A 20,282-nucleotide genomic window follows, 5' to 3' on the forward strand; every position below is an offset into this window, starting at 1 on the left:
TCTCTCGGGCACGATATTTCGAGTCTTTCTGAATGGCATCACATCGAATGCCTTCATCATCATGTTCCACGAAGAAGCATCCTTGGACCTATCTTGTTCAGCCTGTTCACCTCCTATATGCCGGCTCTCCCTGATGGTGGATCGTTGTCCATGTTCGCAGATGACACATCCATCGTCTATAAGGGTAGTCATCGGAACTCTGACCGCCAAACTTCAGAGAGAACTGGATGTCCTGTCTGATTATTTCAACAGCTGGAAGATCCATATAAACGTGGTGAAGACCCAAACTTGTTCCGTCTGAGAATAATAAGATCAACTTAAACGGGACAGTGGTGGAATGGGCCAAAGAGGCAGCCTACCTTGGTCTTACACTCGACAGCAAGCTGCTTTTCATGGAACACGATGACAAAACGAAAACAAAATGCAACATCCTGATGAGAGCCCTGTATTCGCTCATCAACAGAAGATCTACTCTGTCCCTGAAAAACAAGCTTCCTGTCGACAAGCAAATCATCCTTCCCATAATCGAGTGCAGTAGAGACTAGGTATATCTAGGTCAATCTGGAAGAGTTGAGCCAAATGCCATCACCTTAAAATCCAAAGGATCCTGAACAAGATCCTTAGGATGATCCTAAACAGTCATAAACAGACGCGAAATTCTGAGGTTCACCACCTGGCTGGTCTTTAGACTGTGTGACAGGAGTAATGCACTGTACTATTTCTAGATAAACATTTCAAAAGTTCCTATCTGCATTGATCGATTCTCTTCATTGGCTTTCTCTTTCGTCAATAACTCAGCTGCAAAACCTTTCCCTGTTGTATTTGACGTTTTGGACGCTAGATAAGAACCTCCTTTATCAAACTATGTGGTAGAATTAGAGCGAAATCTGTAAGCATAGCAGTGGTTATGAAAAGAGAAAGTCGATGAAGAGAATCGATCAAAGCAGATAGGATCATTTGAAATGTTCATTGAGATTTATTTTCCCCAAGACCTAGGGATTTGACTTTGGCAACTTCTGCCCAAGAGGGTCTTTCCCGTACAAACTAGTTGATCATGAATACCAAAATCAACTGACGCGCCTGGACAATTTTTCTCCTTATGGAGGCAATCGATGTCGAGGCAATCATCTACCGACTAACCGTAGGTGCTCTACCTACGTGAAGGAAGTTGAAATTTTGCGGATTAAGACCAACCTCGCTATCTCATTTGGGGATGCCAAAAACGTCTACAGCAAGCAGAAAAGTGGGAAGTTCTACGCAGAGGTTGCTAGTACTACGCCTGTTGAATCTGGCATAGGTCATCAGGTGTTAGATCCCCCTAAAAAAGGGAAGAAAAAGAAGAAGGCTAAGCAGGGGGCTAAGAAAGCTGTCCCTCAGGACAAAGGGACGGATGGAGCCTCGTCTGCTAAGGGCGCCAGATCGGCAACAAAAGGGCTACCTAGTGCAAAAGAACTAAGATTGGTGCTAGTCCACCTGCCGTTGTTAGGGAAATGGCCACGAGTAATGAGACTACTGGTTGGGAGGTTGTTGCGTTAACAGTTGTTGTCGTCGTCGGTGGGGTTGTCGCCGGGATCTAAACCTAGTAAGAAGCTCGGTGGCCTAGTGGCAACCGGTTTTGCATACTGAGCAGAAGACCGTGGGTTCAATCCCAAGCTCCTTCACGCTATGGAATTGTTAGGACATCAATTCAGCATATCGTTCCCCAAAATGAATCCCTTTCATCCAACATCCCAGTTATTTCTCGTGGAAGTACAGAGGTGTTCTTGGCTTTCATTAAAGCGAGTATAACGTCAAATATTCCTACCCATTCCTTTCTTGGCCAGCATTCGGACGTGGCTGGCGCTTGTATTGCGTAATTTTAGATCACCAGGATTTATACATTGAGGATGAATGCTAGTCCCACGCAACGTCTACTGGTTATCTGTTTAATTACATTTGACAATAATAGAGTTGCATCATCAGCTGGTCAATCATGCTCATACTCATGCTCAATTTTGAGCTCCAGTGTACTTTATCAATCTTAATTCAACCGGCCTCAGAAATGATCTTATGGACTGTGATTGAACACCTTATTGTACAAGAAAGTAAGTTATATTTATGGACACATTTCGTCATCCCAAAGACGTACGTTTCACTTCCATAAAATTGCTCTCCCGTAGAATCCTTCACCTATCTTCAATTAATTCACGAATACTGATCAACGGTCATAAAACCGTCGCATCCATCTCATCTTCGTTGGCAGACAGCCAGGCAATAAAACCCAACAACACCGCCCGATCATCCATCTTTCTTCTTGTCACGTGGTTGGCAACTCAACCCTGTCCAATCTGTCAAAACCGGAGAGCTGACGAACGTATGTTTTATGGCGATTAATATTATTAGATAATAAACTGCGTGTTTTCAGGCGATGCAAAGTTTGCCATCCAAAATCTAGCTAATTTCATCTCGAAAAACCTTATCCGAGTGTGTTTGATTAACTTCTGATGAATGCCGTCGACTATACAATCCGAAGCCACTAATCACCGACCTTGAAATGGGCGGAAAAAAAACACACTCACAACCAGTTTGGTGTTACCCGGAGACGCAGCCTCACAAAGACCCATCAAACGAGCGAAGGTCACCACGGAAGATGCTTCAACGCACTCACCGCCGTAGAAAATTCCAAAAATAGCTGCGCGGAGATGGGCTGACGGGAGAAAAACAAATATGACAAACAGATGTTCCCATTAATCGTTAGCGGTGCGGCACCTCTCAGAAAATGGTGAATAGGGTATACGTCCCTAACCTCGGTCTAATATGCAGCCATAGATTACGTTTTTAATCATAACTCATCAATTAATTTACCTGCAAACGATATTCTACTGCTAAATGGTATGCTTAGATATGCTTATCATGTCGTTTGCTATCAGGAACCGCAAAAAGTTGAAAAACTTACTTTTTTTAAGACAAAAACTCACCAGGGAAATGTATGTAATATCGGTCTATTGTCCCCAAATTGGGTCTATTTATGGATGCAACTTCGTCCTATCTTGTTTGATCCTCAAAAAAACGCTCTTGGTAACGTTTTCTGATGTATTTTTTTTTATCACTATCACTGTTAACTTAATGCTCTTCATTCCTCAAAACATTTCTTAGAGAAAATTTTACGAAAACTACATTAAATCACTCAATTTAAAAATTAAAAATTAAAAATTTCGCTTATCGTCTTTTGACCGCAGAATATCTAAATCAGAACATTGTGATGTTCATTATACAGGTTTGGCAGAAAAAATCTCCCTTCCTGTTCGTTCCTTATCATCCAAATGCAAAACAACATTGTTGACGTTACTCTTATTGCTATATGCTGTCAAATGAATTTCATGGGCCATAGTTAGGAACATAGAAAAGAAATGTGTCCCTAAAGTTGGGTCCATGTTTTACTTGTGAAAACGTTGTTAAACAATTAAAATAAACATAAAATATTCAAACAGCAACTGTAAGTTTTACGTCTAGTGTGTATTATCAGGTAATTCCAATCAATAAATGCCATAATCAGGCCATTTGATGATCGTCAGTCAACCTTCCCATCTTAACCTTATAAGTCATGGCGGCTAAAAACTCCGAACATTGTGATATTCTCAACCAGTTTTATTACTTACGAGAGCTGAAAATGTATTGAAATGTTGTGATATAAATTGATTTGTGTGTGGTACACATTTATCAATCATCAGTGATCAATATTTTCCTTATTTTTTGTGTAATATTCCTTAAATAATTATTTATTTGCGTGATAGGCCGAATGAAAGGACTAGACCCACATTACATACCGTAACCCTAACTATTCTTTTGTGTGTTCAGCGCGATTAGTTTCCCATAACATCGAACCGGATCGTGAAACTGCTGCCGCCATCAGCTGCTAGTGTAACAACATCCTAGGTTGACCACCACTCGGTCTCGGTTAGCCTCCGCATTAGTCACACATACACACCTAGAGTCAAAGCCCATAGGCGAAGGTCATCCAGCGTGAGCATCAGCATGATTATCGCTGGCATCGATTGGTGTTGTTGATGTTAATGGGATGCGAGTGATGCGCGATGCTGGGGCGTTGAGCTGATGGTTTATGGCCGGTTAAAATCGGCAGAAGAGGAACTCTGCAGTAACTCAGGGCATCGCTTCGGCTACGGTGCTTCCACTGTCAGAGGATAAGTCGTGCGTGCGTGACTGGCATGGGCGCAGATCTGGGAAGGGGCATAATTTACATCAAATTCATCCTGTTCCTTTCGTCAGCAAGTGAGAGTGAGGAAGGGGAGATCACTTACTTTTCACATCATAATCATATTTCAAGAGCAAATTTTCATTACGTCGAATGTAACAAAGGTAAACAAAGTCGAGCTATCAGTGTCAATTGATGCTCCTGCTATTACAATATATACTGTCTGAATATAGGATCACATCCCATTTTTAAAATTATTTACCAGTCAAATTGCTTTTTGACGTAATCACCTTCCGATCAAAATAGTTTTCGATGTTACTTAAGTCAACCGATTTCTATGGAGATGCCGTTTGCCTTAAGTAACAGCGCAGAGAAACCAGTGAAAAGTGTACGTTCGTCGTTTCGATTTCTCATTATTAAAGTGAATAAATCAAGAGTAAATTTTCATTATGTCGTAAGTAACATTCGCACCGATCCGAGAAAAATAAAGTTTTGTTTTGATGACCGAAAAGTTATTCCTATTTCCAATTAAACACATATAATCTCATAGTGATAGCAATGTTTAATATATTTAGCCGGGTTTTAATCATACAAAGGCAAATCGCTAGCTTTCATGCTAAGAAATACTGGTTTTTGAGTCAAAAGTTATTATACGTCGTTTGGTGGCCCCTATTGTTACTTAAGTCAAAGTGTATTTACCAGGATATTCGGGAGAATTATCAATTACGTCTCCTTACGTGCAGCCCATTCATCATTTTAGGACCACTGAAATCATCTTAGCAACAAACAGTTCGATTTATTCACTTTAATAATGAGAAAGCGAAACGACGAAAGTACACTTTTCACGGGTTTCTCAGTGCTGTTACTTAAGGCAAACGGCTTCTCCATAGAAATCGGGTGACTTAAGTAACATTGAAAACTATTTTTATCGGAAGGTGATTACGTCAAAAAGCAATTCGACTGGTAAATAAATTTAAAAATGGGATGTGATCCTATATTCGGACAGTATATAGTTTAATAGCAGGAGCATCGATTGACACTGATAGCTCGACTTTGTTTACCTTTGTTACATTCGACGTAATGAAAATTTGCTCTTGAAATAGAACTGTTTGTTGCTTAGATGATTTCGGTGGTCCTAAAATGATAAATATCTCCCGAATATCCTGGTAAATACACTTTGACTTAAGTAACAATAGGGGCCACCAAACGACGTATAATAACTTTTGACTCAAAAACCAGTATTTTTTAGCATGAAAGCTAGCGATTGCATTTGTTTGATTAAAACCCGGTTTAATATGTTAAACATTGCTATCACTATGAGATTATATGTGTTTAATTGGAAATAGGAATAACTTTTCGGTCATCAAAACAAAACTTTATTTTTCTCGGATCGGTGCGAATGTTACTTACGACATAATGAAAATTTGCTCTTGATTTCACCTACTCGCTTGCCACATCCTCACTTCTCTCTCACTATTTCATTCTCAGCCATTCTCGAATCTTTCATTTCTTACTTTTTGTTCATTCAGAATAGGGATGAGTACATTTGCAGCCCCAGATAGACAGATTCGATTTCCAGCCCGGCCGAAGAAATCTTTCGGGTTGGAAATTTGCTCGACTTCCCTGGGCATGGAGTATCATTGTGCTTGCCACACAATATACAAATTCAGGCATTGGTTGGCATAGAAAGCACTCAGTTAGTATAATACAAATGCAAATACAAAAAGTTTGGTTTTATTTGGTCCGCCAACAGTTTCAGAACAGATTTCGGAAAAATTCACTTCACTTTAAAAATCTTTAAAAAGTTTTAAATAAACCAGTAACAGGAAAAATTCGGTAACTTCAGAAAAATTACGCGAACTCTAGGTAAATTTCAAGAACTCTACGACAGTTCCATTATTATCTGGAAAATCGCGGAAACCTTCCATAACCTTCTAAAAATGTAAGGATAGCCCATAGAACTTTCAGGAAGTTTAGGGATCTTTAGGATAATTCCATTACTTTCAGGGCAATTCCAAGACCATGATCAGGAAAATATTGAGAATTTTAGGAAAATTCCATGAACATCAGAAAAGATAAGAGATCTTTAGGGTAGTCCCATTGACATCACACAAATTATAGGAACTTTAAAAACGTTCTGAGGAATAAAAGGAAATGCCGAGAAATTTAAGGATGTTTCAAAAACAAACTGCGGGATCATGAGAAAAGTTACGAACACTTTTGGATCATTCTGGGCAGTTCAGAGAAGTTTTTTTTGAACATCAAGGTGGTCCCATTAGCTTCAGGACAACTGCAGGAACATTGCAGAATTTTTAAGGGAAGAGGTACCCAGAGAATTTTTGGGAAGTTAAGAGAACTTCTTCTTGAATCTTTAAAGAAGTTACAAGAACTTCAAGGAACTAAGGTCTAGAGATCTCACGTGATTTTAAAAGATCTTAAAGTTCCAAATATTTCAGAGAAGTTTCAAAGACTTTACGAAAGATTTCATTGGTAAGGGTAGGTTCGTATGAATGCAAGACAGATACATTAACTTGTGGAAAATTTCGGGCAGCCATGTAGAAAACATCGCTAACAGAGGAAGGTGGTCCAAAGTCGGTGCTTCATCAAACGTAAACAAAAGATTAACGAATGAAGCACCAACTTTGGCTCCCTCCCCTTTGTAGCGTATTTTTCTTACATGGTACGTCAGCCCAAAATGCTACGTGATTTATGCATCTTCGCAAAAATGTTCCGAGATTTCAGGAATGTCCAGAGAACTACAGAGATCTTAAGAAAACATCAGTTATTATTTCACATACGTCCAGAACTTCAGGAAAGTTTATGTTTTAATGTTTTCAGGACAGTTCCATCAATTTCAGGACCATACCAAGAGCTTCAGGAAAGTTCTCAGAACATCATTACAGATCAGAGAATCTAAGGGCATTCCTATTAACTTTAGAAAAAATGTAGGAACATTCAAGAGGTTCCGAGAAAATACGAGATATTGCAAATTTTTTAGGAATGTTCCGAAAAGTTCAGGAAAATTGTAGGGTCTTCAGGGAAGTTTTATGAATATGAGGAAAATTTGTGAAACTTTATGGAATAGAGGATAATTTAAATAACTACCAAAAACTTCAGGGACGGTCAGAAAACTTCAGGTAAAATAAGTAATTTAAGGAGGAGTTTCAAGAGTTCCTAAGAAGTTTTCAAAACTTTAGGAAAATTACGGGTAATAGCAGGAACTTTAAAAAATACCGATAAATTCAGCGAAGTCTTGAGAACTTAGCGAATAATCTTTTATGCAGTTCCAATAGCATCAAGAAAGCACGTTATCGATCAGGAAAGTTTTTAGATGTTGAACAATCAGTTTCCTTTAACTTCTTAAAAATGTCACGAACTTCATTGAAAATCAAAGAACTACATTAATTATTTCGATCTTATTTCAGGAAAATAGTGGGAACATTCGGAAAGTTCCGGAAAATTCAGGAAAGCTCAAATTATTCCAGGAAAGATATGAAATTCCACTAAAACTTGCGAATTTTACAGAAGTCCAGAGAATTGCAAGAATTTTCCGGAAACTTCACAGAACTTCATTAAACGTTAGGGAATATCCAAAAACCTCGGGGAAACTCCGAGAACTTTTGGAAAGCTTCATGAACAGTAGAAAATGCAGAAGCACTTTAGGAGAAGTGCCTTAAGCTTCAGGGCAATTTCAAGGTTTAGAACAACCTCAGGGAAGATCATTGCAGTTCAATTAACTTCCGAAAAATTGCGGCTTATTTTGAAAGGATTCCCAATTTTCAAGAGAACATCAGAGGTGTTTAGAAAAATTCAGAAATATTTTGAGAACCTCACAGAGGTTCAGGGATCCTCAAGAAAGTTAAGGGATTCTTAAGATAGCTCAATTAAGTCCAGAGCAGTACCAAGAGCTTCAGAAGAATTGAAAGGATTTAAGAAAGCTCCGAGTACTTCAAGGAAGATTGGTATACTCCAGGGCAGTTCCATTAACGTCCGGGATTAAACAAAATATTTAAGAATTGTCGCGAAACTTCTGAGAAATTATTAACGCTTCAGGCATTTCCAAGAATTCCAGAAAAATTTCGGGGACCGTAGAGAAGATCCAAGATTATAGGCAAAATTGAACGAATTTTAGGGAAGACCAGAGAAGATCAGGGAAGTACAAAGATGTTAAGGAAAGTTAACAATAATAATTATACTAATACATAAATGGTGCAGACATCGCAAGCTCTCAATTAAAAATTGTGGAAGTGCATCTAAAACACTGAGTTGAGAGCACGCAATAAGCAAATATGCGATAAGCAATAAGCTTGAAATACGAAGAAGAAAAAGACGAGAAGTTCAGAGAAGTTCCAAGATCTTCAGGAAAATACCAGGGTCCTCAGGGATGTTTTATGAACAACTGAAAAATTCTAGGACCTCTGCGGCCTTTGCCTTACTATTAATATCTGACTGAAGCAAATAACAGTCACGTTTTAAATTTACCCTGTCTACTGGTATCTGTTGGAGACTCATATTCTCACTTGAATTAAAAACGATTATTGCCTAATCATCTGTAATACTGCGAAGAGTTTCGTCATTATTGCTCCCCAATTCTTATTTGTGAACGAAGACAGCAAAACAAGCATGATGGGGTGGATCAGTAATTAGGGGTTTGGCTTATCAAGGTGAGGGCCTGGGTCAACTCTAATTGGTGAAAGCATTTTACGTCTCAATTGCTAGCAAAAAGAAGCTACGAATGACATCCCTAGTAGCACGCTTGTCACAAATCCCCTGGTAGCACGCTTGTCATATATCGGTTGTTGCAACTTCTTTACGACTTATTTCAGTCATAAACAAGTTGCTGCAACTTTTATTAACGGAAGTGTGCTACTCGGGTCAATTGTAGCAACTTATATACGACTTATTTCAGTCATAAACAAGTTGCTGTAACTTATTGTGATGAAAGTGTGCTACTCGGGATTCTTCCCTATTAGTGTTTTTGAAATTTATTGCGAACTAATTGACCTCGCAGATCATTATTTTATAGCATCCCGGAAATTTTGAGAACTTTTAAAAAACTCCAAGAAGTTCCCGGCAGGTCTGAGAACTTCCGATAAATTCCACGAACTTCCAAGGAATTTCAAAAATTTCCCGGAAATTTCTAGAAATTCTCTTAATTTCCGAAAGCTTTCCAGTATTATCGAGTGCTCCCACAATTTCCAAGAACTTTTTTAAAGATTCTAAAACAACCCAGGAAATCCGATATCTTCCCAAAAATTCCGAAAATATTAAAGAACTTTCCAGAAGTTCCGGTAACTCCTCAGAAGGTCTGGATACTGCACAGAAATTCCGAAGATTTTCCATAAATGTCGCGAACTTCACAAAAGATCCAACATTTCCCAGAAGTTTTGTGTACTTCTCACAAATTTCGAGTACTAATAGATCAAGATCTTCTAGATCTTGGAACGTCCCAGAAATGCAGGAAGTTTCCGAGAAAACCCTTGAACTTCAGATAATTTCCCTGAACATTCCAAAAAATCTAAGAATTTTCCAGAAGATCTCAGAACTTTTCAGATATGCTAAAAACTTCCTACGCGAAATGAATATTAATTATTTGATTCATGTGTTTCACTTATACATTTTTGCCAAAACATCAGCCTTATTTATTCCCTTAGACAAACCACATAGGTCCTAAAAAGAATGCATAAACGGTATGTGTGATCGAAAACATTCCTTTCCAGAAGTTCCGGAGCTTTTCCAGAAGATTCAAGAACTTCGCATACATTCTGAGAGCTTCCCAGAGTTGCTAAGAAATTTCGTAAACCTCCCATAGATTCCGAGAGCTTTCCAGAAATTCCACAAGCATGCCAGAAATTCTGAGAACCACTTAAAAAATTTGAGAATTTTCCAGAAGATCAGAGAACTTATTAAAAATTCTGAGGGCTTCCTAAAAGCTCCGAGAACATTTCAGAGCTTCAGACAGATTCTTACAAGATGCGTGCACTTCGAAGAACATCCGAGAACTAATCACTATGTTTGTGAGCTTCTAGCAGTTCTTTCCAAGAGCTGTTCATGAAATCCATGAATTTCCAGAATTCAGAGAACTTTCCAAAAATTCCGAGAACTTCTCAGAAGATCGGCGAATTTCACAGAAATTCTAAGAACTTCTCGGATCTTCAGAGAACTTTCCAGAAATGCTGAGAGCTTCGCAGAGATCTGTAATTTTTCTAGAAATCCCATGGACTTTTCTGAAATTCAGAATGTAAGATAGTTGGAAATTCCGAGACCTTCTTAAATATTTCGAGAGCCATCCACATTTTCCTAGATTTTCCCAGAGTTTTCAAGAACTTCTCAGAAGTTCCGAGAACTTTCATCAAGATCCGAGTACTGCTTAGAAATTGCAAGAGCTTCTTAGAAGTTCAATTTTTCATTTTCTAAAAATCCTGAAATCTTCAGCGAAGATCCTAGAATTTCCCGAAAATCTTTAAGCATATTGCTTATCGCATATTAGCTTATTGTGTGCTCTCAATTAAGTGTTCAATTGATGCATTTCCACAGTTATCAATTGAGAGTTTTGGATGCCTGTACCATTTTTTTTCATAACCGTGTATTGTGTGGCAAGTACAATCATACATCCAAGATGCAGGGAAGTCGAGAAATTTTCTAACCCGAAAAATTCGTAGACCGGACTGAGAATTGAACGTAGCTGCCTCCAGCATGGTCTTGCATCGTAGCTGCGGCTTAATCGTTTGAGTCCCAAGTTTCGAGAATCCCGAAAACATTTGAAAGTTTTAGACATTTATGGTAAGTTCTCAAAATATAATGGGAAGTTCTCAAGAATATCTCAGAATGTTTGGAAGGTTCATGGATTTCTGTGATTTTCTCTAAATTTATGGAGATGTTTAGAATGGAATTTCTGTAAGGTTCTCGAATCTTGTGGAAAGATCCTAAATTTAAAAAAAAAAATCTAAATTTGTGGCAAGACCTACTGTCTTACCTGACTAAATACGAACATGAACGGGTCTAATTGGACTGAGCTAAGGAAGGCCCCATAAATCCCAAGGACTTTGGGCCAAGTTTCAAGAACCCGAAAACTTTTGAAATTTTTAGACATATGTGGTAAGGTCTCGGAATATCTCGGAATTTTTGGGAAGATCTTGGATTTTCTGTAAAATTCTCTAGATTTCTGAAAAGGTTAAAACCGAAATTTCTGGAAGGTTCTTGGATGTTCTGGAAAGATTTTATTAAATGTTGTATTTTATGCTGTATCCGGGGAAACATGAACTGGTTTAAATTTGCATTGCAAATGCTATGTTAAATTAGATAAAATATACGTTGTATTTAAGGTCCGCAGGCACAACGTATATTCGTTATTAGCTAGATAATACGGTAAGATTTTTTGAAAAATTCTGGTAAGTTTTCGGATCTCCTCGAAAGTTCTCTGATTGTGTGAGGAGTCCTCGGAACTTCTGCAAAATTCACAGAATTTCTGAAAAGATCTCGGAATTGCTGAATAGTTCTGTGAACTTCGGAGAACTTGTCGGAAATTCTCTTTTGTACTTCTAAGAAAGTTCTTGAAACTCTGATGTTCCGAGAACTCACTAGAAATTATTTTAATTTTCTATGGACAGTTTTATACTTCATTGAAGCTCTCGATCCTTTCTTAAATTCTTGACACAATGATGAAATATGCAATCACATTAATTTTTATTCTTTCAGTAGCTGATAATTGGCCACTTTCCAGAGCATCGGAACATGCCCGGGTGTATTAGTGTGACCCTATACTGTCAAAAAGGCCATTACCGGCCAAGTTTAGTAAAACCATGAAGTTTGATATGTCTCACGACGGGTTTTAATACTAGTTGAGAATTGGCCACTTCCTCGGGGGTACCTGAACATGCTTGGGAGGGCGAGTGTGACCGTATACTGTAAATAAGGCCATTACCGGCCAAGTTTTGTAAAACCATAAAGTTTAATATGTCGCACGACGGGTTTTGCTTCTTGTCGATGATTGGCCACATCTCCGGGGGCACCGGAACATCGGGTCTAGAGCATGCCCGGGAGAGCTAATGTGACCATGGACTAACAATAAGGCCATCACCGGCCATTGTTAAATCATGAAGTCATGAATCATGAATCATGATAAGTCGCACGACGGGTTTTGGTTCTTATCGAAAATTGGCCTTTTCCCCCGGGGGCACTGGAACATGCCTGGCAGGCTAGTGTGTCCGTGGACTATCAATAAACCCATTACTGACCAAGTTTTGTAAAATCATTGATATGTCACCCGACCGGTTTTGGTTCTTGGTGAGAATTGTCCACGGGGGCACCGGAATTTTTCTGGGATGCCCAATGTGATCATGCATCATCGGTATAGTCGTAAATGGTCCAATTACATCATATGAGTGAGAAAATACTATGTTCACTGTGTGCATAATTATAACAGAACAGTAAAGCCGAATGCCGTCCCAGAGTGACCCCAATGGAACCCGGAATAACTTACTAACAATAGATAAATAATTGATTAACTTACGAATTAGTACAATATTCTAATGTCTATCTAGACGCGTCGTTCATGTTAGCAATCATGTAATTTCGATACAACTTATGATCTGTGTCGTTCCGCTCGAAGATTGGTTGATTCCCGTCCACTTTCAGCTTTGGACCTCTGTAGCCACGACGAGAAGAGCCATGAATTATGATGCGACGAGGGGACTCGGATCGGACTTGCATTCTCTCAGAGCAAGATGGGATGGAATCGGGTAGCTGCACCAGTTGGTCAGGTAAGCAGCTTAAACGTATATGTCTAGCCGAGCTCGGAAATCATCCATGGCGTCACCGTTTGGCAAACTATCTCCGAATCCTTCGAGTCAGCGCAATACATGGAACAGTTTTGCATCCAACCGAGCTTTCAAGAACTACGAAGGTAGGCCTACGTTTCATCGATCAGCTGGTCGTTTGAACAGAAACTCGATCTGCGTTGATTCTGCCTGATCAGTAAAAGGGTAGCAGAACGGATTGGAACCACGACAGGTTCAGCATGGACCAATAACACCTTCTACCACTAACCAAAATCAGTTTGATTGAATGATTTCACGAATGAGCATGATGCTGATGGATCCCACAATGCAATTCTACCGCTAGGGGTGTTCGATTGGTGTTAGACATAACGGTGTTTGATCACCACAACAAGGTTTGAGTACACAGAGTGCTCAGCTCCAAAAACCAAGCAGGCGCATGGGTGTCTGCTACCAACTCTACGGTTTGGGCAAATCGGTGCTCATTACCAATTCCAAGGCTACGACACGACGGTGTCTATTCGCCAATTCAAGGATTGAATACAAAAGGTGCTTAACCCATGTAACCACCAAGCCCGCTAACTTCCCGATAATCGCACTTTTTGCGATATAAGGTAAATATAGGGTTTCCGAACTTTATATCAGTCGTATAGTAGCCTTATATACCAAAAAGGGCGATTAACGGGCTTGTTGGTTACTTGCTAAGACACAAGGGTGTCTTCTAGCAACTTCAAGGCTTCTGCACAAAGGGTGCTCGAAGCTGCCTAGCGAACTCCAAGGGTCGAGCACAAAGGGTGTTCGAAACCATTTTCAAACCAAAGTCATCGAAGGACAGGGCACACAGGGTGCCCAAGGATTCTACATTCCAGCTTGGACATAACGGATGTTCAAGCATCATTCCAACTTGACACTGGGTGTCCACGGATGACTCACCAACCAAGGTTGTAGGCATTAGGGGTGTCTGCAGTCTGCCTTTTAGATCCAGTAGCTTCCCATTCAAACATCCTGCAATCATCACTAGTAGGCACCAGGGGTACCATCAATCAAAATCGAATTCACCGTCACTTTCGGATGTCAAATGTTAGATCAAGGCACGGATATGGATCGTTGGACGTAATCCATTTGACAACAAATTTCGAACTGGAGTGAATCCATCTGAGACTTTGTCATCTTCTGGATGGAAACGACATCATTAATTTTACCAGGTTAGTAATAACATAGCGACATTTTTGGATGTTACATAATTTATTTTCCCAGTCATGGACACGAACATGGATTATTCACCGAATATGAGACGACTACTGAGGCCAGAACGGTCTCACGATGATACGTACCGCAAGCGGAAGACGTCTTCTGCGGACCAATTCATCATCCTATGCGACATTCAGCAACACCAAGGAAGGCGAGCATTGTCTGTCAGGTAAAGCTAAAGTACATGTCCAGCGAAGCTAGGTATCATTCAGAAACTACATGACTCCTCATAACCGGTTCCAATGATGACGACCTGCAAGCACTACATGCAAGCAGAGCGTGTTCCATCCCACGGAATCACGGTTAGCGGCCATCCTATGGACGCATAACGGGTGAACCACGGACGGATCATCAGCCAAGGAACGAACCAACAAGAAAGGAATAGAACTCAATGTTGTCAATCAGGATCAAGCATTCATCATCTGTATTTAATCGATATGCAGGGAAGCTGCAAGATAGCTAAATATCATCGACGTGATACCTAAACCATGAATGGAACTTGGAGAACGGAGAGAGGTGAGCGGAATGCCTTCATCATCAGCGGGAGATACAGGTCTTCGATGGTGGGTGAGCACTCGATGCCCTGTTGAAACTCAATACAAAGATTCACGACATGGAAATTGAACCAAGGATGAGAACGGCGAATACTACGATGATCGAAAATTGGGACCAAGAAAGGATCATTCAGAAATGTTGGACATTTCAGAGTGGGTGCGTATGTTCGGGTGTAACCTCACCCTGCCCTAACTACGACACTGCCGCCAGTGTGTATTTTCTCCCCAATGCTTACTCCACACCCATTTAAAATTTCCACCCCATAAAGGGCGAACACGAAATTATTGCGACACATTCAACAGGGCATAACTTTTTTACCATTGGGTAAAAATCAACCAAATTTTGCACACTTTCTCATTGATGTGTATTGTGTACATGCTGTCAAACTCAAAGTCGTGTTTTTCGATTCAACGAAAATGGAGGTGAACCAACGCGAGTTGAGAGAACAAATTCTTTCCAAACACCTGGAATTTCCTGACCTGTTGCACCGGCAGTTGGGAAAAATGTTGAACATTCACCATTCAACCGTCTCCAGAGTGTTGAAGCGGTTCCAGGAGCGGTTGACGTTGGACCACGGCAAAGGAGCTGGTGAAGCGGATGATTAAAGCAAATCCCAACGTCTCAAGCCGTGATTTGGCTAAAAAGATCGGCATGTCGCAGAGCTACGTCCAGAATGCAAAGAAGAGAGTTGGATTGAACTTCCCAAACCGCGATGAGCGGCAACAATCGGCGGCTAAAACTCGGGCACGGAAGCTCTACGAGAAGATGCTGACAAAATATGGCTGCTGTGTGATGGACGACGAAACGTATATAAAAGCCGATTTTAAGCAAATTCCGGGGTTGAAGTTTTTCACCGGCAAGAGCAAGTTCGATGTGGACGACAAATTTAAGAAGAAGAAAATGTCGAAGTTCGCCTCCAAATATCTCATTTGGCAGGCCATCTGCTCTTGCAGACTGAGGAGTGAGCCTTTCGTGACAAAGGGCACAGTAAATGGCGAGATCTACAAATCTGAGTGCCTCGAGAAGCGCCTTTTGCCGTTCTTGCAGCAGCACGACGAAGCTCCGCTATTTTGGCCAGATTTGGCATCATGCCACTATTCTAAAAGTGTCCTGGAGTGGTATGAGGCCAATTCTGTCCATTTTGTTCCAAAGGACTTGAATCCGCCAAACTGTCCGGAGCTGCGCCCGGTGGAGCAGTACTGAGCAAAAATGAAGCGGGAACTTCGGAAGAGCAAGAAGACAGTCAAAGACGAGAAGGACATGTTAAGAAAATGGAAAAAAAAAAACTGAGAAACTGGTACCGGATGACACTGTAAAGACTTTGATGGAGGGCATCAAGCAAAAATGCGTTCAATTTTACACTCAAGGCTCCATCGATTAACTTTTCTTTTGATTTTTGAAGTAAATATATGTATAAAACTACCCTAAAATTTTGGTTTGATTCTAAACATTATAAGAAAATTGGCATGACATTTTCGGTGTCGCAATAATTTCGTGTTCGCCCTTTATTACCCCCCTAAACAGTGTTGGGAAGGGTCCGATAGCCCAACAACATGGTATCTCAAAATAACCTGATTAAGGTCTTCATTGCCCCTTCAGCACTCTGAATTTCTCGGCACCTCTGGAAAGCGAGCCCCGCTCTTGAAAATTACAGAGAAGCGTGTGATTTGGTGGTGCAAGGTAATTTTCATAATTTTCAAATGAATTTAAGGGTTTATGTTAAGATTTACTACTTAATAAGAGATTCCCAAAAAACGGGTGTGATGTTTGCATAAATTCAATAATCTACATGATAACCTTCATTGATCTTGCTCAATGGGCTGTATCGGTGTATCATGTCGCATCCCAACTATGTGAGTGCTGCATATCTTGCCGAAATGAGTAGAGTTGCGAATATAAGCATTGAAGAGTATCAAAGAATGCAAAACCTTTCAAATTGTTGTTGAATTAATAAACCAAAAATAGTATTGCCATTAGACGATAAATTTGCCAACGCTAAAGACGAAGAGATGAGCTTTGCATCATAAAAATTGGACTTATCTAAAGAACATGATTATTCAAATGACCGATTCAAACAATGTTTTAGACTGTTTGATGCAGATACTAGTTCCTAAATAAACATCAAATCCCCAATGCTGCGTCAGCTTTCACCCAAATGAGCTCAAATTGAAGAATAATGGATTAGTTTTGAACCGGTCTAATGGTTTAATGGTTTGGTTAGATTGCAGCTCCGGCAAGCTGCATTCACGTGAGCAAACCAAATGATGCAAGAATGCGGAACCAGATCGATCGGCAAGCAAATTCAAATGTTCACGATCCACCAGCACCATATCCAACCGGATCAGTCTCGAAGCATCTCTTCGCCGAGTGGTCATCCTTCACCAGCGATGCGCTAGACAGAGTTTCATTTCAGCAGCCTCCAAGAGACCGAAACATACGTACAACACACGATATGTACTCCGCGTCCGCGTCTAAAGCCCTTTAAATGTCAACCCCCCCTTAGATTGAGACTCATCAGCTATAAATGGGCACAGAAGCAACAAAAAAATAAAGACTTCTAACACAAACAACCACGTTCATGATCAAGATCTACAACGGCCGCGCGCAGTCTGATGCTTTGGTTGATCTTGAATTCCAAATGACTCCTCACGACGCTGCTGAAGATCGCACATTTCAGAACACCTCCGAGCACCTGAAGATTCAAATGTGAAAGTATCCTCTTATGCAGTTTTTTTTTTTTTTTATTATTATTCAGCTTGATGCAACATGAGCAGCATCGTTTATGAGTGTTTGCATGCCATTTGGCGCGTAGAGATTAAATAAATTCCTCATTAAAACTCAACCGACCTGCCTCCGATGCCGTCGCCGCTCAGTGATCCCCAACGATGAAGGGTACCAATCACTCAGTTCAGTTCAGTGGGTCGTCTAGTGGCTCACCTCATTCTCCATTTAGCGCGCATGTGTGCACGGTGCGTGTATGAAAAATTATTCAGATTAATTCGTCACTGAATCGCTTCAAGTTTGGATGAAGTTTTAATTTTTTGCCACCAATTGACACGCGACGATTGTTGCATGCAGTCGGCAACAAGTGGACGAAACACTTGTCGTTGCGATGATCGTCGTCGAATTCCAATTTTGGAATTTGGTTGTAGCCGCAGGGAGGTTAGCCTTATGGGAAACGGCCAACTGGTGATGTTGTTGTTGTTGTTTTCTTCTTCTTCAGATAAGCATCTTCTTGAGCACGATAATGGCCAATCTAAGCGGTTTATGAAGCGCAACGATGAGCTCACAGACGATCGCTGGCTTTGTTATTGAGGTGGCTGGAAGTTTTTTTTTTTATTTTTCATTTTGGTAAATGTCAAACGCGAATGATAGGTGCGAAAATTATTCTCTAGGATGTCATAAAACAGAATGTTAAACCACACTGTTACAAACAACCGAAATCCAAGGATTTCGAAGATTATGGACCATTTTTTCTTGATTGCATTGCTAAGACGTTGTCGTTTATTATTGCATAAACAAATATTGTTCGTATCATTTAGGTTCAAAATTCACCATTTTGGTTCAAAATAATCCACCTATCCCTTCTAACAAACATGAAATTTGGTATATCCCATCATTGCCTCATCAAATCAGATTCTGGTCTTTCCTTTGCGGGCACCTGGATCATAAGACGCACAGCTTTAATGCGATAATTTATTAGCTAGCGAAAGTTCTGAAGAGGATAGATCCATTAGAGTGAGGCAGTGTGAAAATTGAACCGAAATTGAAATAGAGCGAAGGGCCATTAATGCGACAATACAAATCAAATGCGCACTCCTTTATCAAGCTCATTCATTGATGGATAAGGGGATTTAGGGTATGTCCTAAAATGCACAGGCAAAATAGTGCGCGTTTGACTTGCTCATTTACTGTCTGCGACTGTGGAATAGTTCTAGCGACTACCACTAAGCATTGGGCGATCTTGAGTGAGCCGATTCATTTTTTGAAAATAATCGATTCACCGATTAAAACAATAATTTTGAATTGATCATTTTGAATCGATCTTTTGAATCGATTCTTTTTTTCAAAATAGCACGAAAATGTTTCAAATATAACGGATCATAGGAAAGTTGGCGCAAATTAACGGCAAGTTTAGTCTGAAGTTTATATAACGTTATGACATTTCCCGATCAGAAGGGCATAACAAAATTACAACACAATTATATCAATGCACAGTGGTCCAGAATGCAGATTTAGGTGGAATGATATGTTTTGAGCCTGAAATTGAAACTTTAGACTTAAAGTCTCTTCTACAAAGTTGTTTCTTGTAGTTAGGCCCTCATTTTAATGGCAATGAATTCTAGGGTGGTTCCTATTATCATTTAAATCAAAAATCTAACTTTTTTTTTTGAACGAATTAAGGTATACATTCTTCGACAAAATTAAAGCTGAGCTAATTTCAAGCAACTTTGTTGAAAACAACTTTTTTGTATCTCTTAAATTGGCCGATTTAGAGCTATTTTCTTGAATTAAGTTAGGGTGGCTCTTAAAAAAAACAGTTTTTTTCGCTCTAGATTTCTTATTTCGAATTTCTCAGCAAAGGTGTCTGCAGATAACTTTTAGATCTTTATAAGGCGCAAATTTTTGCTGCACAAAGTTTGTCAATATTTTTCGCCGATCAAGAGTTATTGACGTTTTTATACTAAAAATATGCACTTTTCAAATGTTAATATATCTGGTTGGGGCAAACAAAAAAAAGGTTTTTTTACGGCATTTGAAAAGGCGTATGTTATTCTCAATAATATGAAAAAAACTGGAGGTATGTTATTTTTTAAACTCGTATAAAATCAAATTGAATTTATTCATCTTTTTTATTATATTTGGGTATATCTTTTTCATTAAAAGAGATACAGGCAACAAATTCAGCTATGAAACATTCGTCTGAAAGAGTTTTAAAATTATCTAGAATATAACTTTCATGAGGAATTTCAAATAAAAAAGTTATTGCTAAAAATCTATTTTTTTTTTCAGGAACACCCTAAGTCAACTCCGAAAAATTACTCTAAAATGAGAACGTTAAGAGATAGAAAAAAAATTTCTTGGACAAAGTTGCTTGCAATTAACTTAGCTACAACTTTTTTGAACAACACATGTTTATATTTTGTAAAACAAAAAAGTTTGTTTTAAAAATTCCCTAATTTGAGGACCACCCTGACGTTTGCAAACACCAAAGGAAGGAAATTTTTAAGAACAAAAACTTTTTCGAAGACACTAAATGTCCAAATATTGAAACAAATGTACTAGCACATTTTATATAAATTTGTCATTAGAGTGGTCCTATGAAATCCATCTTTTGCCAATAACTTTTTTATTTGAAATTTATCATGAAAGTCATCTGCAAGAGACTTTTAAAACTCTTTAAGACGAATGTTTTATAAAAAAAAGATATACCCAAATATAGTAAACAAGATGAATAATTTCTAATTGATTTTATACGAGTTTAAAAAATAACGTACCTCCAATTT

The sequence above is a fragment of the Ochlerotatus camptorhynchus genome, unplaced genomic scaffold (assembly GCF_037179485.1).
Source record: "Ochlerotatus camptorhynchus isolate MF236.1 unplaced genomic scaffold, CSIRO-AGI_Acam_v1.1 ptg000244l, whole genome shotgun sequence".
Taxonomy (NCBI): domain Eukaryota; kingdom Metazoa; phylum Arthropoda; class Insecta; order Diptera; family Culicidae; genus Ochlerotatus; species Ochlerotatus camptorhynchus.